We start from the raw sequence: 21,437 nt of genomic DNA on the forward strand, positions 1-21,437 counted from the left end.
CGAGTGCAAGCAGGTGCCTTTTGCCCGCGTGTGCTGGGACACTGCAGCTTTGGACGTGAGCCAACTTGCCCTTTTCAGTGGGCCAGCACCCGTGACTCCAGTGAGAGAAGAGGAAAAGAAAGAACTTTCCCCTTCTCTGTCGAGTGGCCCCAGTGGCCTAATGGATAAGGCACTGGCCTCCTAAGCCAGGGATTGTGGGTTCGAGTCCCATTAGGGGTGGTACGTGGCATTTTGTTCACACTTCTGCCAAAGCATGCAAAAGGTTTTTGCGGTAGTAGGGGGTGGGCGCAGGCTAGTACTTTGCTGGGCGCTGTGAAGTCCAGAACGTGCTCTGCTGGTAGCAGACTTTAAATGCCGGGAGACTGCAGAGTGTAGCAACCCCTCATGTCAGTGAAGAGACACAGATGAGTGGTAAGAAAGACAGGGAAAATATGCTTTCTGGAATCAGAGCTCCTGCAGACAGGGCTCACTCTTCTGCCAGCTCCGACCTGCTCCGATGAAAACGAAATAAAAGAGCAAAGGCTGCGCACTTTGAACCAATTATTCTAAGCATCGTATTGAAATGAAATAAAAGGTTAACAGCCCTGGGTGGCATCAAAGTGGAATTTCCTGAATATGTCACCAATGCCATGCAATGCGCCTGTTGCACAGTATCACGCCTGTTGCCGGCCCTCGCGCGGATGACTCTTTGGGATAGCAGAAAGTGGACGGAAGACTTTTAGGATGATAGTAAAAAAAACAGAAGCGAGCACATGACTTTATTTGCGACGATTGGTGAGTTTTGAATAAAATAGTGAAAATGAAGAAAAAGCGTCTTGCTGGAGAATGCGGGCATCGATCCCGCTACCTCTCGCATGCTAAGCGAGCGCTCTACCATCTGAGCTAATTCCCCTCCTCCTCGAAGGCTCTCGATACACTGCTTCAGAGCTGAAGCACAGTCTCCGGCTCACACTTGCTTGGCTGTCCAGGGACCTGTAGTGCATAAAGCCCTTTCTCTTCATCTGCCGCAGAGGAAATCACAATCTCACCCCTTTGCCCAAAACAAAATACCTTCAGTGGAGCTACAAGTAAAGCTGCAGATGGCCATCCATTGCAATGAGGATTGGCCAACCAGGTATTAATAGCAGAGTGACTCCACTCCCACGCCCTTTCACGCTGGACCTGCGCTTGTGATCAAGAGGCTGCACGCCAGTCCCATAGACCCGAGAGCCCAATTGAAAAGGTGCTTGCTTCTCACTTTATTTCTCTCGCTATTTCTTGCTGTTTTAGGCCGCTGACACGCCGCCTGCAGCCAAAGGACCAGCGCTGGAGTGCCCTTTGTCATTTTTACCAGCTGGCCATATTTTACAATCGAGCGTCAGAATACCAAACAGGTAAGAGTTAGGTCTGGGAATTGAGTCCACTTTCCATCGTGTGTCCCATAAAGCGGAAGTGTCCAGCCGAGTGCAAGCAGGTGCCTTTTGCCCGCGTGTGCTGGGACACTGCAGCTTTGGACGTGAGCCAACTTGCCCTTTTCAGTGGGCCAGTACCCGTGACTCCAGTGAGAGAAGAGGAAAAGAAAGAACTTTCCCCTTCTCTGTCGAGTTGCCCCAGTGGCCTAATGGATAAGGCACTGGCCTCCTAAGCCAGGGATTGTGGGTTCGAGTCCCATCTGGGGTGGTTCGTGGCATTTTGTTCACACTTCTGCCAAAGCATGCAAAAGGTTTTTGCGGTAGTAGGGGGTGGGCGCAGGCTAGTACTTTGCTGGGCGCTGTGAAGTCCAGAACGTGCTCTGCTGGTAGCAGACTTTAAATGCCGGGAGACTGCAGAGTGTAGCAACCCCTCATGTCAGCGAAGAGACACAGATGAGTGGTAAGAAAGACAGGGAAAATATGCTTTCTGGAATCAGAGCTCCTGCAGACAGGGCTCACTCTTCTGCCAGCTCCGACCTGCTCCGATGAAAACGAAATAAAAGAGCAAAGGCTGCGCACTTTGAACCAATTATTCGAAGCATCGTATTGAAATGAAATAAAAGGTTAACAGCCCTGGGTGGCATCAAAGTGGAATTTCCTGAATATGTCACCAATGCCATGCAATGCGCCTGTTGCACAGTATCACGCCTGTTGCCGGCCCTCGCGCGGATGACTCTTTGGGATAGCAGAAAGTGGACGGAAGACTTTTAGGATGATAGTAAAAAAAACAGAAGCGAGCACATGACTTTATTTGCGACGATTGGTGAGTTTTGAATAAAATAGTGAAAATGAAGAAAAAGCGTCTTGCTGGAGAATGCGGGCATCGATCCCGCTACCTCTCGCATGCTAAGCGAGCGCTCTACCATCTGAGCTAATTCCCCTCCTCCTGGAAGGCTCTCGATACACTGCTTCAGAGCTGAAGCACAGTCTCCGGCTCACACTTGCTTGGCTGTCCAGGGACCTGTAGTGCATAAAGCCCTTTCTCTTCATCTGCCGCAGAGGAAATCACAATCTCACCCCTTTGCCCAAAACAAAATACCTTCAGTGGAGCTACAAGTAAAGCTGCAGATGGCCATCCATTGCAATGAGGATTGGCCAACCAGGTATTAATAGCAGAGTGACTCCACTCCCACGCCCTTTCACGCTGGACCTGCGCTTGTGATCAAGAGGCTGCACGCCAGTCCCATAGACCCGAGAGCCCAATTGAAAAGGTGCTTGCTTCTCACTTTATTTCTCTCGCTATTTCTTGCTGTTTTAGGCCGCTGACACGCCGCCTGCAGCCAAAGGACCAGCGCTGGAGTGCCCTTTGTCATTTTTACCAGCTGGCCATATTTTACAATCGAGCGTCAGAATACCAAACAGGTAAGAGTTAGGTCTGGGAATTGAGTCCACTTTCCATCGTGTGTCCCATAAAGCGGAAGTGTCCAGCCGAGTGCAAGCAGGTGCCTTTTGCCCGCGTGTGCTGGGACACTGCAGCTTTGGACGTGAGCCAACTTGCCCTTTTCAGTGGGCCAGTACCCGTGACTCCAGTGAGAGAAGAGGAAAAGAAAGAACTTTCCCCTTCTCTGTCGAGTTGCCCCAGTGGCCTAATGGATAAGGCACTGGCCTCCTAAGCCAGGGATTGTGGGTTCGAGTCCCATCTGGGGTGGTTCGTGGCATTTTGTTCACACTTCTGCCAAAGCATGCAAAAGGTTTTTGCGGTAGTAGGGGGTGGGCGCAGGCTAGTACTTTGCTGGGCGCTGTGAAGTCCAGAACGTGCTCTGCTGGTAGCAGACTTTAAATGCCGGGAGACTGCAGAGTGTAGCAACCCCTCATGTCAGCGAAGAGACACAGATGAGTGGTAAGAAAGACAGGGAAAATATGCTTTCTGGAATCAGAGCTCCTGCAGACAGGGCTCACTCTTCTGCCAGCTCCGACCTGCTCCGATGAAAACGAAATAAAAGAGCAAAGGCTGCGCACTTTGAACCAATTATTCGAAGCATCGTATTGAAATGAAATAAAAGGTTAACAGCCCTGGGTGGCATCAAAGTGGAATTTCCTGAATATGTCACCAATGCCATGCAATGCGCCTGTTGCACAGTATCACGCCTGTTGCCGGCCCTCGCGCGGATGACTCTTTGGGATAGCAGAAAGTGGACGGAAGACTTTTAGGATGATAGTAAAAAAAACAGAAGCGAGCACATGACTTTATTTGCGACGATTGGTGAGTTTTGAATAAAATAGTGAAAATGAAGAAAAAGCGTCTTGCTGGAGAATGCGGGCATCGATCCCGCTACCTCTCGCATGCTAAGCGAGCGCTCTACCATCTGAGCTAATTCCCCTCCTCCTCGAAGGCTCTCGATACACTGCTTCAGAGCTGAAGCACAGTCTCCGGCTCACACTTGCTTGGCTGTCCAGGGACCTGTAGTGCATAAAGCCCTTTCTCTTCATCTGCCGCAGAGGAAATCACAATCTCACCCCTTTGCCCAAAACAAAATACCTTCAGTGGAGCTACAAGTAAAGCTGCAGATGGCCATCCATTGCAATGAGGATTGGCCAACCAGGTATTAATAGCAGAGTGACTCCACTCCCACGCCCTTTCACGCTGGACCTGCGCTTGTGATCAAGAGGCTGCACGCCAGTCCCATAGACCCGAGAGCCCAATTGAAAAGGTGCTTGCTTCTCACTTTATTTCTCTCGCTATTTCTTGCTGTTTTAGGCCGCTGACACGCCGCCTGCAGCCAAAGGACCAGCGCTGGAGTGCCCTTTGTCATTTTTACCAGCTGGCCATATTTTACAATCGAGCGTCAGAATACCAAACAGGTAAGAGTTAGGTCTGGGAATTGAGTCCACTTTCCATCGTGTGTCCCATAAAGCGGAAGTGTCCAGCCGAGTGCAAGCAGGTGCCTTTTGCCCGCGTGTGCTGGGACACTGCAGCTTTGGACGTGACCCAACTTGCCCTTTTCAGTGGGCCAGTACCCGTGACTCCAGTGAGAGAAGAGGAAAAGAAAGAACTTTCCCCTTCTCTGTCGAGTGGCCCCAGTGGCCTAATGGATAAGGCACTGGCCTCCTAAGCCAGGGATTGTGGGTTCGAGTCCCATCTGGGGTGGTTCGTGGCATTTTGTTCACACTTCTGCCAAAGCATGCAAAAGGTTTTTGCGGTAGTAGGGGGTGGGCGCAGGCTAGTACTTTGCTGGGCGCTGTGAAGTCCAGAACGTGCTCTGCTGGTAGCAGACTTTAAATGCCGGGAGACTGCAGAGTGTAGCAACCCCTCATGTCAGCGAAGAGACACAGATGAGTGGTAAGAAAGACAGGGAAAATATGCTTTCTGGAATCAGAGCTCCTGCAGACAGGGCTCACTCTTCTGCCAGCTCCGACCTGCTCCGATGAAAACGAAATAAAAGAGCAAAGGCTGCGCACTTTGAACCAATTATTCGAAGCATCGTATTGAAATGAAATAAAAGGTTAACAGCCCTGGGTGGCATCAAAGTGGAATTTCCTGAATATGTCACCAATGCCATGCAATGCGCCTGTTGCACAGTATCACGCCTGTTGCCGGCCCTCGCGCGGATGACTCTTTGGGATAGCAGAAAGTGGACGGAAGACTTTTAGGATGATAGTAAAAAAAACAGAAGCGAGCACATGACTTTATTTGCGACGATTGGTGAGTTTTGAATAAAATAGTGAAAATGAAGAAAAAGCGTCTTGCTGGAGAATGCGGGCATCGATCCCGCTACCTCTCGCATGCTAAGCGAGCGCTCTACCATCTGAGCTAATTCCCCTCCTCCTCGAAGGCTCTCGATACACTGCTTCAGAGCTGAAGCACAGTCTCCGGCTCACACTTGCTTGGCTGTCCAGGGACCTGTAGTGCATAAAGCCCTTTCTCTTCATCTGCCGCAGAGGAAATCACAATCTCACCCCTTTGCCCAAAACAAAATACCTTCAGTGGAGCTACAAGTAAAGCTGCAGATGGCCATCCATTGCAATGAGGATTGGCCAACCAGGTATTAATAGCAGAGTGACTCCACTCCCACGCCCTTTCACGCTGGACCTGCGCTTGTGATCAAGAGGCTGCACGCCAGTCCCATAGACCCGAGAGCCCAATTGAAAAGGTGCTTGCTTCTCACTTTATTTCTCTCGCTATTTCTTGCTGTTTTAGGCCGCTGACACGCCGCCTGCAGCCAAAGGACCAGCGCTGGAGTGCCCTTTGTCATTTTTACCAGCTGGCCATATTTTACAATCGAGCGTCAGAATACCAAACAGGTAAGAGTTAGGTCTGGGAATTGAGTCCACTTTCCATCGTGTGTCCCATAAAGCGGAAGTGTCCAGCCGAGTGCAAGCAGGTGCCTTTTGCCCGCGTGTGCTGGGACACTGCAGCTTTGGACGTGAGCCAACTTGCCCTTTTCAGTGGGCCAGTACCCGTGACTCCAGTGAGAGAAGAGGAAAAGAAAGAACTTTCCCCTTCTCTGTCGAGTTGCCCCAGTGGCCTAATGGATAAGGCACTGGCCTCCTAAGCCAGGGATTGTGGGTTCGAGTCCCATCTGGGGTGGTTCGTGGCATTTTGTTCACACTTCTGCCAAAGCATGCAAAAGGTTTTTGCGGTAGTAGGGGGTGGGCGCAGGCTAGTACTTTGCTGGGCGCTGTGAAGTCCAGAACGTGCTCTGCTGGTAGCAGACTTTAAATGCCGGGAGACTGCAGAGTGTAGCAACCCCTCATGTCAGCGAAGAGACACAGATGAGTGGTAAGAAAGACAGGGAAAATATGCTTTCTGGAATCAGAGCTCCTGCAGACAGGGCTCACTCTTCTGCCAGCTCCGACCTGCTCCGATGAAAACGAAATAAAAGAGCAAAGGCTGCGCACTTTGAACCAATTATTCGAAGCATCGTATTGAAATGAAATAAAAGGTTAACAGCCCTGGGTGGCATCAAAGTGGAATTTCCTGAATATGTCACCAATGCCATGCAATGCGCCTGTTGCACAGTATCACGCCTGTTGCCGGCCCTCGCGCGGATGACTCTTTGGGATAGCAGAAAGTGGACGGAAGACTTTTAGGATGATAGTAAAAAAAACAGAAGCGAGCACATGACTTTATTTGCGACGATTGGTGAGTTTTGAATAAAATAGTGAAAATGAAGAAAAAGCGTCTTGCTGGAGAATGCGGGCATCGATCCCGCTACCTCTCGCATGCTAAGCGAGCGCTCTACCATCTGAGCTAATTCCCCTCCTCCTCGAAGGCTCTCGATACACTGCTTCAGAGCTGAAGCACAGTCTCCGGCTCACACTTGCTTGGCTGTCCAGGGACCTGTAGTGCATAAAGCCCTTTCTCTTCATCTGCCGCAGAGGAAATCACAATCTCACCCCTTTGCCCAAAACAAAATACCTTCAGTGGAGCTACAAGTAAAGCTGCAGATGGCCATCCATTGCAATGAGGATTGGCCAACCAGGTATTAATAGCAGAGTGACTCCACTCCCACGCCCTTTCACGCTGGACCTGCGCTTGTGATCAAGAGGCTGCACGCCAGTCCCATAGACCCGAGAGCCCAATTGAAAAGGTGCTTGCTTCTCACTTTATTTCTCTCGCTATTTCTTGCTGTTTTAGGCCGCTGACACGCCGCCTGCAGCCAAAGGACCAGCGCTGGAGTGCCCTTTGTCATTTTTACCAGCTGGCCATATTTTACAATCGAGCGTCAGAATACCAAACAGGTAAGAGTTAGGTCTGGGAATTGAGTCCACTTTCCATCGTGTGTCCCATAAAGCGGAAGTGTCCAGCCGAGTGCAAGCAGGTGCCTTTTGCCCGCGTGTGCTGGGACACTGCAGCTTTGGACGTGAGCCAACTTGCCCTTTTCAGTGGGCCAGTACCCGTGACTCCAGTGAGAGAAGAGGAAAAGAAAGAACTTTCCCCTTCTCTGTCGAGTTGCCCCAGTGGCCTAATGGATAAGGCACTGGCCTCCTAAGCCAGGGATTGTGGGTTCGAGTCCCATCTGGGGTGGTTCGTGGCATTTTGTTCACACTTCTGCCAAAGCATGCAAAAGGTTTTTGCGGTAGTAGGGGGTGGGCGCAGGCTAGTACTTTGCTGGGCGCTGTGAAGTCCAGAACGTGCTCTGCTGGTAGCAGACTTTAAATGCCGGGAGACTGCAGAGTGTAGCAACCCCTCATGTCAGCGAAGAGACACAGATGAGTGGTAAGAAAGACAGGGAAAATATGCTTTCTGGAATCAGAGCTCCTGCAGACAGGGCTCACTCTTCTGCCAGCTCCGACCTGCTCCGATGAAAACGAAATAAAAGAGCAAAGGCTGCGCACTTTGAACCAATTATTCGAAGCATCGTATTGAAATGAAATAAAAGGTTAACAGCCCTGGGTGGCATCAAAGTGGAATTTCCTGAATATGTCACCAATGCCATGCAATGCGCCTGTTGCACAGTATCACGCCTGTTGCCGGCCCTCGCGCGGATGACTCTTTGGGATAGCAGAAAGTGGACGGAAGACTTTTAGGATGATAGTAAAAAAAACAGAAGCGAGCACATGACTTTATTTGCGACGATTGGTGAGTTTTGAATAAAATAGTGAAAATGAAGAAAAAGCGTCTTGCTGGAGAATGCGGGCATCGATCCCGCTACCTCTCGCATGCTAAGCGAGCGCTCTACCATCTGAGCTAATTCCCCTCCTCCTCGAAGGCTCTCGATACACTGCTTCAGAGCTGAAGCACAGTCTCCGGCTCACACTTGCTTGGCTGTCCAGGGACCTGTAGTGCATAAAGCCCTTTCTCTTCATCTGCCGCAGAGGAAATCACAATCTCACCCCTTTGCCCAAAACAAAATACCTTCAGTGGAGCTACAAGTAAAGCTGCAGATGGCCATCCATTGCAATGAGGATTGGCCAACCAGGTATTAATAGCAGAGTGACTCCACTCCCACGCCCTTTCACGCTGGACCTGCGCTTGTGATCAAGAGGCTGCACGCCAGTCCCATAGACCCGAGAGCCCAATTGAAAAGGTGCTTGCTTCTCACTTTATTTCTCTCGCTATTTCTTGCTGTTTTAGGCCGCTGACACGCCGCCTGCAGCCAAAGGACCAGCGCTGGAGTGCCCTTTGTCATTTTTACCAGCTGGCCATATTTTACAATCGAGCGTCAGAATACCAAACAGGTAAGAGTTAGGTCTGGGAATTGAGTCCACTTTCCATCGTGTGTCCCATAAAGCGGAAGTGTCCAGCCGAGTGCAAGCAGGTGCCTTTTGCCCGCGTGTGCTGGGACACTGCAGCTTTGGACGTGAGCCAACTTGCCCTTTTCAGTGGGCCAGTACCCGTGACTCCAGTGAGAGAAGAGGAAAAGAAAGAACTTTCCCCTTCTCTGTCGAGTGGCCCCAGTGGCCTAATGGATAAGGCACTGGCCTCCTAAGCCAGGGATTGTGGGTTCGAGTCCCATCTGGGGTGGTTCGTGGCATTTTGTTCACACTTCTGCCAAAGCATGCAAAAGGTTTTTGCGGTAGTAGGGGGTGGGCGCAGGCTAGTACTTTGCTGGGCGCTGTGAAGTCCAGAACGTGCTCTGCTGGTAGCAGACTTTAAATGCCGGGAGACTGCAGAGTGTAGCAACCCCTCATGTCAGCGAAGAGACACAGATGAGTGGTAAGAAAGACAGGGAAAATATGCTTTCTGGAATCAGAGCTCCTGCAGACAGGGCTCACTCTTCTGCCAGCTCCGACCTGCTCCGATGAAAACGAAATAAAAGAGCAAAGGCTGCGCACTTTGAACCAATTATTCGAAGCATCGTATTGAAATGAAATAAAAGGTTAACAGCCCTGGGTGGCATCAAAGTGGAATTTCCTGAATATGTCACCAATGCCATGCAATGCGCCTGTTGCACAGTATCACGCCTGTTGCCGGCCCTCGCGCGGATGACTCTTTGGGATAGCAGAAAGTGGACGGAAGACTTTTAGGATGATAGTAAAAAAAACAGAAGCGAGCACATGACTTTATTTGCGACGATTGGTGAGTTTTGAATAAAATAGTGAAAATGAAGAAAAAGCGTCTTGCTGGTGAATGCGGGCATCGATCCCGCTACCTCTCGCATGCTAAGCGAGCGCTCTACCATCTGAGCTAATTCCCCTCCTCCTCGAAGGCTCTCGATACACTGCTTCAGAGCTGAAGCACAGTCTCCGGCTCACACTTGCTTGGCTGTCCAGGGACCTGTAGTGCATAAAGCCCTTTCTCTTCATCTGCCGCAGAGGAAATCACAATCTCACCCCTTTGCCCAAAACAAAATACCTTCAGTGGAGCTACAAGTAAAGCTGCAGATGGCCATCCATTGCAATGAGGATTGGCCAACCAGGTATTAATAGCAGAGTGACTCCACTCCCACGCCCTTTCACGCTGGACCTGCGCTTGTGATCAAGAGGCTGCACGCCAGTCCCATAGACCCGAGAGCCCAATTGAAAAGGTGCTTGCTTCTCACTTTATTTCTCTCGCTATTTCTTGCTGTTTTAGGCCGCTGACACGCCGCCTGCAGCCAAAGGACCAGCGCTGGAGTGCCCTTTGTCATTTTTACCAGCTGGCCATATTTTACAATCGAGCGTCAGAATACCAAACAGGTAAGAGTTAGGTCTGGGAATTGAGTCCACTTTCCATCGTGTGTCCCATAAAGCGGAAGTGTCCAGCCGAGTGCAAGCAGGTGCCTTTTGCCCGCGTGTGCTGGGACACTGCAGCTTTGGACGTGAGCCAACTTGCCCTTTTCAGTGGGCCAGTACCCGTGACTCCAGTGAGAGAAGAGGAAAAGAAAGAACTTTCCCCTTCTCTGTCGAGTGGCCCCAGTGGCCTAATGGATAAGGCACTGGCCTCCTAAGCCAGGGATTGTGGGTTCGAGTCCCATCTGGGGTGGTTCGTGGCATTTTGTTCACACTTCTGCCAAAGCATGCAAAAGGTTTTTGCGGTAGTAGGGGGTGGGCGCAGGCTAGTACTTTGCTGGGCGCTGTGAAGTCCAGAACGTGCTCTGCTGGTAGCAGACTTTAAATGCCGGGAGACTGCAGAGTGTAGCAACCCCTCATGTCAGCGAAGAGACACAGATGAGTGGTAAGAAAGACAGGGAAAATATGCTTTCTGGAATCAGAGCTCCTGCAGACAGGGCTCACTCTTCTGCCAGCTCCGACCTGCTCCGATGAAAACGAAATAAAAGAGCAAAGGCTGCGCACTTTGAACCAATTATTCTAAGCATCGTATTGAAATGAAATAAAAGGTTAACAGCCCTGGGTGGCATCAAAGTGGAATTTCCTGAATATGTCACCAATGCCATGCAATGCGCCTGTTGCACAGTATCACGCCTGTTGCCGGCCCTCGCGCGGATGACTCTTTGGGATAGCAGAAAGTGGACGGAAGACTTTTAGGATGATAGTAAAAAAAAACAGAAGCGAGCATATGCCTTTATTTGAGACGATTGGTGAGTTTTGAATAAAATAGTGAAAATGAAGAAAAAGCGTCTTGCTGGAGAATGCGGGCATCGATCCCGCTACCTCTCGCATGCTAAGCGAGCGCTCTACCATCTGAGCTAATTCCCCTCCTCCTCGAAGGCTCTCGATACACTGCTTCAGAGCTGAAGCACAGTCTCCGGCTCACACTTGCTTGGCTGTCCAGGGACCTGTAGTGCATAAAGCCCTTTCTCTTCATCTGCCGCAGAGGAAATCACAATCTCACCCCTTTGCCCAAAACAAAATACCTTCAGTGGAGCTACAAGTAAAGCTGCAGATGGCCATCCATTGCAATGAGGATTGGCCAACCAGGTATTAATAGCAGAGTGACTCCACTCCCACGCCCTTTCACGCTGGACCTGCGCTTGTGATCAAGAGGCTGCACGCCAGTCCCATAGACCCGAGAGCCCAATTGAAAAGGTGCTTGCTTCTCACTTTATTTCTCTCGCTATTTCTTGCTGTTTTAGGCCGCTGACACGCCGCCTGCAGCCAAAGGACCAGCGCTGGAGTGCCCTTTGTCATTTTTACCAGCTGGCCATATTTTACAATCGAGCGTCAGAATACCAAACAGGTAAGAGTTAGGTCTGGGAATTGAGTCCACTTTCCATCGTGTGTCCCATAAAGCGGAAGTGTCCAGCCGAGTGCAAGCAGGTGCCTTTTGCCCGCGTGTGCTGGGACACTGCAGCTTTGGACGTGAGCCAACTTGCCCTTTTCAGTGGGCCAGTACCTGTGACTCCAGTGAGAGAAGAGGAAAAGAAAGAACTTTCCCCTTCTCTGTCGAGTGGCCCCAGTGGCCTAATGGATAAGGCACTGGCCTCCTAAGCCAGGGATTGTGGGTTCGAGTCCCATCTGGGGTGGTTCGTGGCATTTTGTTCACACTTCTGCCAAAGCATGCAAAAGGTTTTTGCGGTAGTAGGGGGTGGGCGCAGGCTAGTACTTTGCTGGGCGCTGTGAAGTCCAGAACGTGCTCTGCTGGTAGCAGACTTTAAATGCCGGGAGACTGCAGAGTGTAGCAACCCCTCATGTCAGCGAAGAGACACAGATGAGTGGTAAGAAAGACAGGGAAAATATGCTTTCTGGAATCAGAGCTCCTGCAGACAGGGCTCACTCTTCTGCCAGCTCCGACCTGCTCCGATGAAAACGAAATAAAAGAGCAAAGGCTGCGCACTTTGAACCAATTATTCTAAGCATCGTATTGAAATGAAATAAAAGGTTAACAGCCCTGGGTGGCATCAAAGTGGAATTTCCTGAATATGTCACCAATGCCATGCAATGCGCCTGTTGCACAGTATCACGCCTGTTGCCGGCCCTCGCGCGGATGACTCTTTGGGATAGCAGAAAGTGGACGGAAGACTTTTAGGATGATAGTAAAAAAAAACAGAAGCGAGCATATGCCTTTATTTGAGACGATTGGTGAGTTTTGAATAAAATAGTGAAAATGAAGAAAAAGCGTCTTGCTGGAGAATGCGGGCATCGATCCCGCTACCTCTCGCATGCTAAGCAAGCGCTCTACCATCTGAGCTAATTCCCCTCCTCCTCGAAGGCTCTCGATACACTGCTTCAGAGCTGAAGCACAGTCTCCGGCTCACACTTGCTTGGCTGTCCAGGGACCTGTAGTGCATAAAGCCCTTTCTCTTCATCTGCCGCAGAGGAAATCACAATCTCACCCCTTTGCCCAAAACAAAATACCTTCAGTGGAGCTACAAGTAAAGCTGCAGATGGCCATCCATTGCAACGAGGATTGGCCAACCAGGTATTAATAGCAGAGTGACTCCACTGCCACGCCCTTTCACGCTGGACCTGCGCTTGTGATCAAGAGGCTGCACGCCAGTCCCATAGACCCGAGAGCCCAATTGAAAAGGTGCTTGCTTCTCACTTTATTTCTCTCGCTATTTCTTGCTGTTTTAGGCCGCTGACACGCCGCCTGCAGCCAAAGGACCAGCGCTGGAGTGCCCTTTGTCATTTTTACCAGCTGGCCATATTTTACAATCGAGCGTCAGAATACCAAACAGGTAAGAGTTAGGTCTGGGAATTGAGTCCACTTTCCATCGTGTGTCCCATAAAGCGGAAGTGTCCAGCCGAGTGCAAGCAGGTGCCTTTTGCCCGCGTGTGCTGGGACACTGCAGCTTTGGACGTGAGCCAACTTGCCCTTTTCAGTGGGCCAGTACCCGTGACTCCAGTGAGAGAAGAGGAAAAGAAAGAACTTTCCCCTTCTCTGTCGAGTGGCCCCAGTGGCCTAATGGATAAGGCACTGGCCTCCTAAGCCAGGGATTGTGGGTTCGAGTCCCATCTGGGGTGGTTCGTGGCATTTTGTTCACACTTCTGCCAAAGCATGCAAAAGGTTTTTGCGGTAGTAGGGGGTGGGCGCAGGCTAGTACTTTGCTGGGCGCTGTGAAGTCCAGAACGTGCTCTGCTGGTAGCAGACTTTAAATGCCGGGAGACTGCAGAGTGTAGCAACCCCTCATGTCAGCGAAGAGACACAGATGAGTGGTAAGAAAGACAGGGAAAATATGCTTTCTGGAATCAGAGCTCCTGCAGACAGGGCTCACTCTTCTGCCAGCTCCGACCTGCTCCGATGAAAACGAAATAAAAGAGCAAAGGCTGCGCACTTTGAACCAATTATTCGAAGCATCGTATTGAAATGAAATAAAAGGTTAACAGCCCTGGGTGGCATCAAAGTGGAATTTCCTGAATATGTCACCAATGCCATGCAATGCGCCTGTTGCACAGTATCACGCCTGTTGCCGGCCCTCGCGCGGATGACTCTTTGGGATAGCAGAAAGTGGACGGAAGACTTTTAGGATGATAGTAAAAAAAACAGAAGCGAGCACATGACTTTATTTGCGACGATTGGTGAGTTTTGAATAAAATAGTGAAAATGAAGAAAAAGCGTCTTGCTGGAGAATGCGGGCATCGATCCCGCTACCGCTCGCATGCTAAGCGAGCGCTCTACCATCTGAGCTAATTCCCCTCCTCCTCGAAGGCTCTCGATACACTGCTTCAGAGCTGAAGCACAGTCTCCGGCTCACACTTGCTTGGCTGTCCAGGGATCTGTAGTGCATAAAGCCCTTTCTCTTCATCTGCCGCAGAGGAAATCACAATCTCACCCCTTTGCCCAAAACAAAATACCTTCAGTGGAGCTACAAGTAAAGCTGCAGATGGCCATCCATTGCAATGAGGATTGGCCAACCAGGTATTAATAGCAGAGTGACTCCACTCCCACGCCCTTTCACGCTGGACCTGCGCTTGTGATCAAGAGGCTGCACGCCAGTCCCATAGACCCGAGAGCCCAATTGAAAAGGTGCTTGCTTCTCACTTTATTTCTCTCGCTATTTCTTGCTGTTTTAGGCCGCTGACACGCCGCCTGCAGCCAAAGGACCAGCGCTGGAGTGCCCTTTGTCATTTTTACCAGCTGGCCATATTTTACAATCGAGCGTCAGAATACCAAACAGGTAAGAGTTAGGTCTGGGAATTGAGTCCACTTTCCATCGTGTGTCCCATAAAGCGGAAGTGTCCAGCCGAGTGCAAGCAGGTGCCTTTTGCCCGCGTGTGCTGGGACACTGCAGCTTTGGACGTGAGCCAACTTGCCCTTTTCAGTGGGCCAGTACCCGTGACTCCAGTGAGAGAAGAGGAAAAGAAAGAACTTTCCCCTTCTCTGTCGAGTGGCCCCAGTGGCCTAATGGATAAGGCACTGGCCTCCTAAGCCAGGGATTGTGGGTTCGAGTCCCATCTGGGGTGGTTCGTGGCATTTTGTTCACACTTCTGCCAAAGCATGCAAAAGGTTTTTGCGGTAGTAGGGGGTGGGCGCAGGCTAGTACTTTGCTGGGCGCTGTGAAGTCCAGAACGTGCTCTGCTGGTAGCAGACTTTAAATGCCGGGAGACTGCAGAGTGTAGCAACCCCTCATGTCAGCGAAGAGACACAGATGAGTGGTAAGAAAGACAGGGAAAATATGCTTTCTGGAATCAGAGCTCCTGCAGACAGGGCTCACTCTTCTGCCAGCTCCGACCTGCTCCGATGAAAACGAAATAAAAGAGCAAAGGCTGCGCACTTTGAACCAATTATTCGAAGCATCGTATTGAAATGAAATAAAAGGTTAACAGCCCTGGGTGGCATCAAAGTGGAATTTCCTGAATATGTCACCAATGCCATGCAATGCGCCTGTTGCACAGTATCACGCCTGTTGCCGGCCCTCGCGCGGATGACTCTTTGGGATAGCAGAAAGTGGACGGAAGACTTTTAGGATGATAGTAAAAAAAACAGAAGCGAGCACATGACTTTATTTGCGACGATTGGTGAGTTTTGAATAAAATAGTGAAAATGAAGAAAAAGCGTCTTGCTGGAGAATGCGGGCATCGATCCCGCTACCGCTCGCATGCTAAGCGAGCGCTCTACCATCTGAGCTAATTCCCCTCCTCCTCGAAGGCTCTCGATACACTGCTTCAGAGCTGAAGCACAGTCTCCGGCTCACACTTGCTTGGCTGTCCAGGGATCTGTAGTGCATAAAGCCCTTTCTCTTCATCTGCCGCAGAGGAAATCACAATCTCACCCCTTTGCCCAAAACAAAATACCTTCAGTGGAGCTACAAGTAAAGCTGCAGATGGCCATCCATTGCAATGAGGATTGGCCAACCAGGTATTAATAGCAGAGTGACTCCACTCCCACGCCCTTTCACGCTGGACCTGCGCTTGTGATCAAGAGGCTGCACGCCAGTCCCATAGACCCGAGAGCCCAATTGAAAAGGTGCTTGCTTCTCACTTTATTTCTCTCGCTATTTCTTGCTGTTTTAGGCCGCTGACACGCCGCCTGCAGCCAAAGGACCAGCGCTGGAGTGCCCTTTGTCATTTTTACCAGCTGGCCATATTTTACAATCGAGCGTCAGAATACCAAACAGGTAAGAGTTAGGTCTGGGAATTGAGTCCACTTTCCATCGTGTGTCCCATAAAGCGGAAGTGTCCAGCCGAGTGCAAGCAGGTGCCTTTTGCCCGCGTGTGCTGGGATACTGCAGCTTTGGACGTGAGCCAACTTGCCCTTTTCAGTGGGCCAGTACCCGTGACTCCAGTGAGAGAAGAGGAAAAGAAAGAACTTTCCCCTTCTCTGTTAAGTTGCCCCAGTGGCCTAATGGATAAGGCACTGGCCTCCTAAGCCAGGGATTGTGGGTTCGAGTCCCATCAGGGGTGGTTCGTGGCATTTTGTTCACACTTCTGCCAAAGCATGCAAAAGGTTTTTGCGGTAGTAGGGGGTGGGCGCAGGCTAGTACTTTGCTGGGCGCTGTGAAGTCCAGAACGTGCTCTGCTGGTAGCAGACTTTAAATGCCGGGAGACTGCAGAGTGTAGCAACCCCTCATGTCAGCGAAGAGACACAGATGAGTGGTAAGAAAGACAGGGAAAATATGCTTTCTGGAATCAGAGCTCCTGCAGACAGGGCTCACTCTTCTGCCAGCTCCGACCTGCTCCGATGAAAACGAAATAAAAGAGCAAAGGCTGCGCACTTTGAACCAATTATTCGAAGCATCGTATTGAAATGAAATAAAAGGTTAACAGCCCTGGGTGGCATCAAAGTGGAATTTCCTGAATATGTCACCAATGCCATGCAATGCGCCTGTTGCACAGTATCACCCCTGTTGCCGGCCCTCGCGCGGATGACTCTTTGGGATAGCAGAAAGTGGACGGAAGACTTTTAGGATGATAGTAAAAAAAACAGAAGCGAGCACATGACTTTATTTGCGACGATTGGTGAGTTTTGAATAAAATAGTGAAAATGAAGAAAAAGCGTCTTGCTGGAGAATGCGGGCATCGATCCCGCTACCTCTCGCATGCTAAGCGAGCGCTCTACCATCTGAGCTAATTCCCCTCCTCCTAGAAGCCTCTCGATACACTGCTTCAGAGCTGAAGAACAGTCTCCGGCTCACACTTGCTTGGCTGTCCAGGGACCTGTAGTGCATAAAGCCCTTTCTCTTCATCTGCCGCAGAGGAAATCACAATCTCACCCCTTTGCCCAAAACAAAATACCTTCAGTGGAGCTACAAGTAAAGCTGCAGATGGCCATCCATTGCAATGAGGATTGGCCAACCAGGTATTAATAGCAGAGTGACTCCACTCCCACGCCCTTTCACGCTGGACCTGCGCTTGTGATCAAGAGGCTGCACGCCAGTCCCATAGACCCGAGAGCCCAATTGAAAAGGTGCTTGCTTCTCACTTTATTTCTCTCGCTATTTCTTGCTGTTTTAGGCCGCTGACACGCCGCTTGCAGCCAAAGGACCAGCGCTGGAGTGCCCTTTGTCATTTTTACCAGCTGGCCATATTTTACAATCGAGCGTCAGAATACCAAACAGGTAAGAGTTAGGTCTGGGAATTGAGTCCACTTTCCATCGTGTGTCCCATAAAGCGGAAGTGTCCAGCCGAGTGCAAGCAGGTGCCTTTTGCCCGCGTGTGTTGGGACACTGCAGCTTTGGACGTGAGCCAACTTGCCCTTTTCAGTGGGCCAGTACCCGTGACTCCAGTGAGAGAAGAGGAAAAGAAAGAACTTTCCCTTCTCTGTTAAGTTGCCCCAGTGGCCTAATGGATAAGGCACTGGCCTCCTAAGCCAGGGATTGTGGGTTCGAGTCCCATCTGGGGTGGTTCGTGGCATTTTGTTCACACTTCTGCCAAAGCATGCAAAAGTTTTTTGCGGTAGTAGGGGGTGGGCGCAGGCTAGTACTTTGCTGGGCGCTGTGAAGTCCAGAACGTGCTCTGCTGGTAGCAGACTTTAAATGCCGGGAGACTGCAGAGTGTAGCAACCCCTCATGTCAGCGAAGAGACACAGATGAGTGGTAAGAAAGACAGGGAAAATATGCTTTCTGGAATCAGAGCTCCTGCAGACAGGGCTCACTCTTCTGCCAGCTCCGACCTGCTCCGATGAAAACGAAATAAAAGAGCAAAGGCTGCGCACTTTGAACCAATTATTCGAAGCATCGTATTGAAATGAAATAAAAGGTTAACAGCCCTGGGTGGCATCAAAGTGGAATTTCCTGAATATGTCACCAATGCCATGCAATGCGCCTGTTGCACAGTATCACGCCTGTTGCCGGCCCTCGCGCGGATGACTCTTTGGGATAGCAGAAAGTGGACGGAAGACTTTTAGGATGATAGTAAAAAAAAACAGAAGCGAGCACATGACTTTATTTGCGACGATTGGTGAGTTTTGAATAAAATAGTGAAAATGAAGAAAAAGCGTCTTGCTGGAGAATGCGGGCATCGATCCCGCTACCTCTCGCATGCTAAGCGAGCGCTCTACCATCTGAGCTAATTCCCCTCCTCCTCGAAGGCTCTCGATACACTGCTTCAGAGCTGAAGCACAGTCTCCGGCTCACACTTGCTTGGCTGTCCAGGGACCTGTAGTGCATAAAGCCCTTTCTCTTCATCTGCCGCAGAGGAAATCACAATCTCACCCCTTTGCCCAAAACAAAATACCTTCAGTGGAGCTACAAGTAAAGCTGCAGATGGCCATCCATTGCAATGAGGATTGGCCAACCAGGTATTAATAGCAGAGTGACTCCACTCCCACGCCCTTTCACGCTGGACCTGCGCTTGTGATCAAGAGGCTGCACGCCAGTCCCATAGACCCGAGAGCCCAATTGAAAAGGTGCTTGCTTCTCACTTTATTTCTCTCGCTATTTCTTGCTGTTTTAGGCCGCTGACACGCCGCCTGCAGCCAAAGGACCAGCGCTGGAGTGCCCTTTGTCATTTTTACCAGCTGGCCATATTTTACAATCGAGCGTCAGAATACCAAACAGGTAAGAGTTAGGTCTGGGAATTGAGTCCACTTTCCATCGTGTGTCCCATAAAGCGGAAGTGTCCAGCCGAGTGCAAGCAGGTGCCTTTTGCCCGCGTGTGCTGGGACACTGCAGCTTTGGACGTGAGCCAACTTGCCCTTTTCAGTGGGCCAGTACCCGTGACTCCAGTGAGAGAAGAGGAAAAGAAAGAACTTTCCCTTTCTCTGTCGAGTGGCCCCAGTGGCCTAATGGATAAGGCACTGGCCAACTTGCCCTTTTCAGTGGGCCAGTACCTGTGACTCCAGTGAGAGAAGAGGAAAAGAAAGAACTTTCCCCTTCTCTGTCGAGTGGCCCCAGTGGCCTAATGGATAAGGCACTGGCCTCCTAAGCCAGGGATTGTGGGTTCGAGTCCCATCTGGGGTGGTTCGTGGCATTTTGTTCACACTTCTGCCAAAGCATGCAAAAGGTTTTTGCGGTAGTAGGGGGTGGGCGCAGGCTAGTACTTTGCTGGGCGCTGTGAAGTCCAGAACGTGCTCTGCTGGTAGCAGACTTTAAATGCCGGGAGACTGCAGAGTGTAGCAACCCCTCATGTCAGCGAAGAGACACAGATGAGTGGTAAGAAAGACAGGGAAAATATGCTTTCTGGAATCAGAGCTCCTGCAGACAGGGCTCACTCTTCTGCCAGCTCCGACCTGCTCCGATGAAAACGAAATAAAAGAGCAAAGGCTGCGCACTTTGAACCAATTATTCTAAGCATCGTATTGAAATGAAATAAAAGGTTAACAGCCCTGGGTGGCATCAAAGTGGAATTTCCTGAATATGTCACCAATGCCATGCAATGCGCCTGTTGCACAGTATCACGCCTGTTGCCGGCCCTCGCGCGGATGACTCTTTGGGATAGCAGAAAGTGGACGGAAGACTTTTAGGATGATAGTAAAAAAAACAGAAGCGAGCACATGACTTTATTTGCGACGATTGGTGAGTTTTGAATAAAATAGTGAAAATGAAGAAAAAGCGTCTTGCTGGAGAATGCGGGCATCGATCCCGCTACCTCTCGCATGCTAAGCGAGCGCTCTACCATCTGAGCTAATTCCCCTCCTCCTCGAAGGCTCTCGATACACTGCTTCAGAGCTGAAGCACAGTCTCCGGCTCACACTTGCTTGGCTGTCCAGGGACCTGTAGTGCATAAAGCCCTTTCTCTTCATCTGCCGCAGAGGAAATCACAATCTCACCCCTTTGCCCAAAACAAAATACCTTCAGTGGAGCTACAAGTAAAGCTGCAGATGGCCATCCATTGCAATGAGGATTGGCCAACCAGGTATTAATAGCAGAGTGACTCCACTCCCACGCCCTTTCACGCTGGACCTGCGCTTGTGATCAAGAGGCTGCACGCCAGTCCCATAGACCCGAGAGCCCAATTGAAAAGGTGCTTGCTTCTCACTTTATTTCTCTCGCTATTTCTTGCTGTTTTAGGCCGCTGACACGCCGCCTGCAGCCAAAGGACCAGCGCTGGAGTGCCCTTTGTCATTTTTACCAGCTGGCCATATTTTACAATCGAGCGTCAGAATACCAAACAGGTAAGAGTTAGGTCTGGGAATTGAGTCCACTTTCCATCGTGTGTCCCATAAAGCGGAAGTGTCCAGCCGAGTGCAAGCAGGTGCCTTTTGCCCGCGTGTGCTGGGACACTGCAGCTTTGGACGTGAGCCAACTTGCCCTTTTCAGTGGGCCAGTACCCGTGACTCCAGTGAGAGAAGAGGAAAAGAAAGAACTTTCCCCTTCTCTGTCGAGTGGCCCCAGTGGCCTAATGGATAAGGCACTGGCCTCCTAAGCCAGGGATTGTGGGTTCGAGTCCCATCTGGGGTGGTTCGTGGCATTTTGTTCACACTTCTGCCAAAGCATGCAAAAGGTTTTTGCGGTAGTAGGGGGTGGGCGCAGGCTAGTACTTTGCTGGGCGCTGTGAAGTCCAGAACGTGCTCTGCTGGTAGCAGACTTTAAATGCCGGGAGACTGCAGAGTGTAGCAACCCCTCATGTCAGCGAAGAGACACAGATGAGTGGTAAGAAAGACAGGGAAAATATGCTTTCTGGAATCAGAGCTCCTGCAGACAGGGCTCACTCTTCTGCCAGCTCCGACCTGCTCCGATGAAAACGAAATAAAAGAGCAAAGGCTGCGCACTTTGAACCAATTATTCGAAGCATCGTATTGAAATGAAATAAAAGGTTAACAGCCCTGGGTGGCATCAAAGTGGAATTTCCTGAATATGTCACCAATGCCATGCAATGCGCCTGTTGCACAGTATCACGCCTGTTGCCGGCCCTCGCGCGGATGACTCTTTGGGATAGCAGAAAGTGGACGGAAGACTTTTAGGATGATAGTAAAAAAAACAGAAGCGAGCACATGACTTTATTTGCGACGATTGGTGAGTTTTGAATAAAATAGTGAAAATGAAGAAAAAGCGTCTTGCTGGAGAATGCGGGCATCGATCCCGCTACCTCTCGCATGCTAAGCGAGCGCTCTACCATCTGAGCTAATTCCCCTCCTCCTCGAAGGCTCTCGATACACTGCTTCAGAGCTGAAGCACAGTCTCCGGCTCACACTTGCTTGGCTGTCCAGGGACCTGTAGTGCATAAAGCCCTTTCTCTTCATCTGCCGCAGAGGAAATCACAATCTCACCCCTTTGCCCAAAACAAAATACCTTCAGTGGAGCTACAAGTAAAGCTGCAGATGGCCATCCATTGCAATGAGGATTGGCCAACCAGGTATTAATAGCAGAGTGACTCCACTCCCACGCCCTTTCACGCTGG

The 21,437-nt window shown here is 50.4% G+C and overlaps 30 non-coding genes across 30 annotated transcripts; 15 read left to right on the plus strand and 15 right to left on the minus strand.

Moving 5' to 3' along the window:
* The first annotated feature begins 146 nt into the window (after positions 1 to 146).
* TRNAR-CCU (transfer RNA arginine (anticodon CCU)) lies at positions 147 to 219 on the plus strand. The gene has a single exon. It is a non-coding gene; the product is annotated as a tRNA-Arg (tRNA).
* A 600-nt stretch (positions 220 to 819) lies between these two features.
* TRNAA-AGC (transfer RNA alanine (anticodon AGC)) lies at positions 820 to 892 on the minus strand. Its single transcript has one exon. It is a non-coding gene; the product is annotated as a tRNA-Ala (tRNA).
* Positions 893 to 1,586: 694 nt separating this feature from the next.
* Positions 1,587 to 1,659, plus strand: TRNAR-CCU (transfer RNA arginine (anticodon CCU)). The gene has a single exon. It is a non-coding gene; the product is annotated as a tRNA-Arg (tRNA).
* A 600-nt stretch (positions 1,660 to 2,259) lies between these two features.
* Positions 2,260 to 2,332, minus strand: TRNAA-AGC (transfer RNA alanine (anticodon AGC)). Its single transcript has one exon. It is a non-coding gene; the product is annotated as a tRNA-Ala (tRNA).
* Positions 2,333 to 3,026: 694 nt separating this feature from the next.
* On the plus strand, positions 3,027 to 3,099 carry TRNAR-CCU (transfer RNA arginine (anticodon CCU)). Its single transcript has one exon. It is a non-coding gene; the product is annotated as a tRNA-Arg (tRNA).
* A 600-nt stretch (positions 3,100 to 3,699) lies between these two features.
* On the minus strand, positions 3,700 to 3,772 carry TRNAA-AGC (transfer RNA alanine (anticodon AGC)). Its single transcript has one exon. It is a non-coding gene; the product is annotated as a tRNA-Ala (tRNA).
* A 694-nt stretch (positions 3,773 to 4,466) lies between these two features.
* Positions 4,467 to 4,539, plus strand: TRNAR-CCU (transfer RNA arginine (anticodon CCU)). Its single transcript has one exon. It is a non-coding gene; the product is annotated as a tRNA-Arg (tRNA).
* A 600-nt stretch (positions 4,540 to 5,139) lies between these two features.
* On the minus strand, positions 5,140 to 5,212 carry TRNAA-AGC (transfer RNA alanine (anticodon AGC)). The gene has a single exon. It is a non-coding gene; the product is annotated as a tRNA-Ala (tRNA).
* Positions 5,213 to 5,906: 694 nt separating this feature from the next.
* TRNAR-CCU (transfer RNA arginine (anticodon CCU)) lies at positions 5,907 to 5,979 on the plus strand. Its single transcript has one exon. It is a non-coding gene; the product is annotated as a tRNA-Arg (tRNA).
* A 600-nt stretch (positions 5,980 to 6,579) lies between these two features.
* TRNAA-AGC (transfer RNA alanine (anticodon AGC)) lies at positions 6,580 to 6,652 on the minus strand. The gene has a single exon. It is a non-coding gene; the product is annotated as a tRNA-Ala (tRNA).
* Positions 6,653 to 7,346: 694 nt separating this feature from the next.
* On the plus strand, positions 7,347 to 7,419 carry TRNAR-CCU (transfer RNA arginine (anticodon CCU)). Its single transcript has one exon. It is a non-coding gene; the product is annotated as a tRNA-Arg (tRNA).
* A 600-nt stretch (positions 7,420 to 8,019) lies between these two features.
* On the minus strand, positions 8,020 to 8,092 carry TRNAA-AGC (transfer RNA alanine (anticodon AGC)). The gene has a single exon. It is a non-coding gene; the product is annotated as a tRNA-Ala (tRNA).
* Positions 8,093 to 8,786: 694 nt separating this feature from the next.
* Positions 8,787 to 8,859, plus strand: TRNAR-CCU (transfer RNA arginine (anticodon CCU)). The gene has a single exon. It is a non-coding gene; the product is annotated as a tRNA-Arg (tRNA).
* A 600-nt stretch (positions 8,860 to 9,459) lies between these two features.
* TRNAA-AGC (transfer RNA alanine (anticodon AGC)) lies at positions 9,460 to 9,532 on the minus strand. Its single transcript has one exon. It is a non-coding gene; the product is annotated as a tRNA-Ala (tRNA).
* A 694-nt stretch (positions 9,533 to 10,226) lies between these two features.
* TRNAR-CCU (transfer RNA arginine (anticodon CCU)) lies at positions 10,227 to 10,299 on the plus strand. The gene has a single exon. It is a non-coding gene; the product is annotated as a tRNA-Arg (tRNA).
* A 601-nt stretch (positions 10,300 to 10,900) lies between these two features.
* On the minus strand, positions 10,901 to 10,973 carry TRNAA-AGC (transfer RNA alanine (anticodon AGC)). Its single transcript has one exon. It is a non-coding gene; the product is annotated as a tRNA-Ala (tRNA).
* Positions 10,974 to 11,667: 694 nt separating this feature from the next.
* On the plus strand, positions 11,668 to 11,740 carry TRNAR-CCU (transfer RNA arginine (anticodon CCU)). Its single transcript has one exon. It is a non-coding gene; the product is annotated as a tRNA-Arg (tRNA).
* A 601-nt stretch (positions 11,741 to 12,341) lies between these two features.
* Positions 12,342 to 12,414, minus strand: TRNAA-AGC (transfer RNA alanine (anticodon AGC)). The gene has a single exon. It is a non-coding gene; the product is annotated as a tRNA-Ala (tRNA).
* A 694-nt stretch (positions 12,415 to 13,108) lies between these two features.
* TRNAR-CCU (transfer RNA arginine (anticodon CCU)) lies at positions 13,109 to 13,181 on the plus strand. The gene has a single exon. It is a non-coding gene; the product is annotated as a tRNA-Arg (tRNA).
* Positions 13,182 to 13,781: 600 nt separating this feature from the next.
* TRNAA-AGC (transfer RNA alanine (anticodon AGC)) lies at positions 13,782 to 13,854 on the minus strand. Its single transcript has one exon. It is a non-coding gene; the product is annotated as a tRNA-Ala (tRNA).
* A 694-nt stretch (positions 13,855 to 14,548) lies between these two features.
* On the plus strand, positions 14,549 to 14,621 carry TRNAR-CCU (transfer RNA arginine (anticodon CCU)). Its single transcript has one exon. It is a non-coding gene; the product is annotated as a tRNA-Arg (tRNA).
* A 600-nt stretch (positions 14,622 to 15,221) lies between these two features.
* On the minus strand, positions 15,222 to 15,294 carry TRNAA-AGC (transfer RNA alanine (anticodon AGC)). Its single transcript has one exon. It is a non-coding gene; the product is annotated as a tRNA-Ala (tRNA).
* A 694-nt stretch (positions 15,295 to 15,988) lies between these two features.
* Positions 15,989 to 16,061, plus strand: TRNAR-CCU (transfer RNA arginine (anticodon CCU)). Its single transcript has one exon. It is a non-coding gene; the product is annotated as a tRNA-Arg (tRNA).
* Positions 16,062 to 16,661: 600 nt separating this feature from the next.
* TRNAA-AGC (transfer RNA alanine (anticodon AGC)) lies at positions 16,662 to 16,734 on the minus strand. The gene has a single exon. It is a non-coding gene; the product is annotated as a tRNA-Ala (tRNA).
* Positions 16,735 to 17,427: 693 nt separating this feature from the next.
* On the plus strand, positions 17,428 to 17,500 carry TRNAR-CCU (transfer RNA arginine (anticodon CCU)). The gene has a single exon. It is a non-coding gene; the product is annotated as a tRNA-Arg (tRNA).
* Positions 17,501 to 18,101: 601 nt separating this feature from the next.
* Positions 18,102 to 18,174, minus strand: TRNAA-AGC (transfer RNA alanine (anticodon AGC)). Its single transcript has one exon. It is a non-coding gene; the product is annotated as a tRNA-Ala (tRNA).
* An 810-nt stretch (positions 18,175 to 18,984) lies between these two features.
* TRNAR-CCU (transfer RNA arginine (anticodon CCU)) lies at positions 18,985 to 19,057 on the plus strand. The gene has a single exon. It is a non-coding gene; the product is annotated as a tRNA-Arg (tRNA).
* A 600-nt stretch (positions 19,058 to 19,657) lies between these two features.
* On the minus strand, positions 19,658 to 19,730 carry TRNAA-AGC (transfer RNA alanine (anticodon AGC)). Its single transcript has one exon. It is a non-coding gene; the product is annotated as a tRNA-Ala (tRNA).
* A 694-nt stretch (positions 19,731 to 20,424) lies between these two features.
* TRNAR-CCU (transfer RNA arginine (anticodon CCU)) lies at positions 20,425 to 20,497 on the plus strand. Its single transcript has one exon. It is a non-coding gene; the product is annotated as a tRNA-Arg (tRNA).
* A 600-nt stretch (positions 20,498 to 21,097) lies between these two features.
* Positions 21,098 to 21,170, minus strand: TRNAA-AGC (transfer RNA alanine (anticodon AGC)). Its single transcript has one exon. It is a non-coding gene; the product is annotated as a tRNA-Ala (tRNA).
* Between the last annotated feature and the right edge of the window lie 267 nt (positions 21,171 to 21,437).

The sequence above is a fragment of the Ambystoma mexicanum genome, chromosome 5q (genome assembly GCF_040938575.1).
Source record: "Ambystoma mexicanum isolate Mex_15411 chromosome 5q, UKY_AmexF1_1, whole genome shotgun sequence".
Lineage (NCBI taxonomy): Eukaryota > Metazoa > Chordata > Amphibia > Caudata > Ambystomatidae > Ambystoma > Ambystoma mexicanum.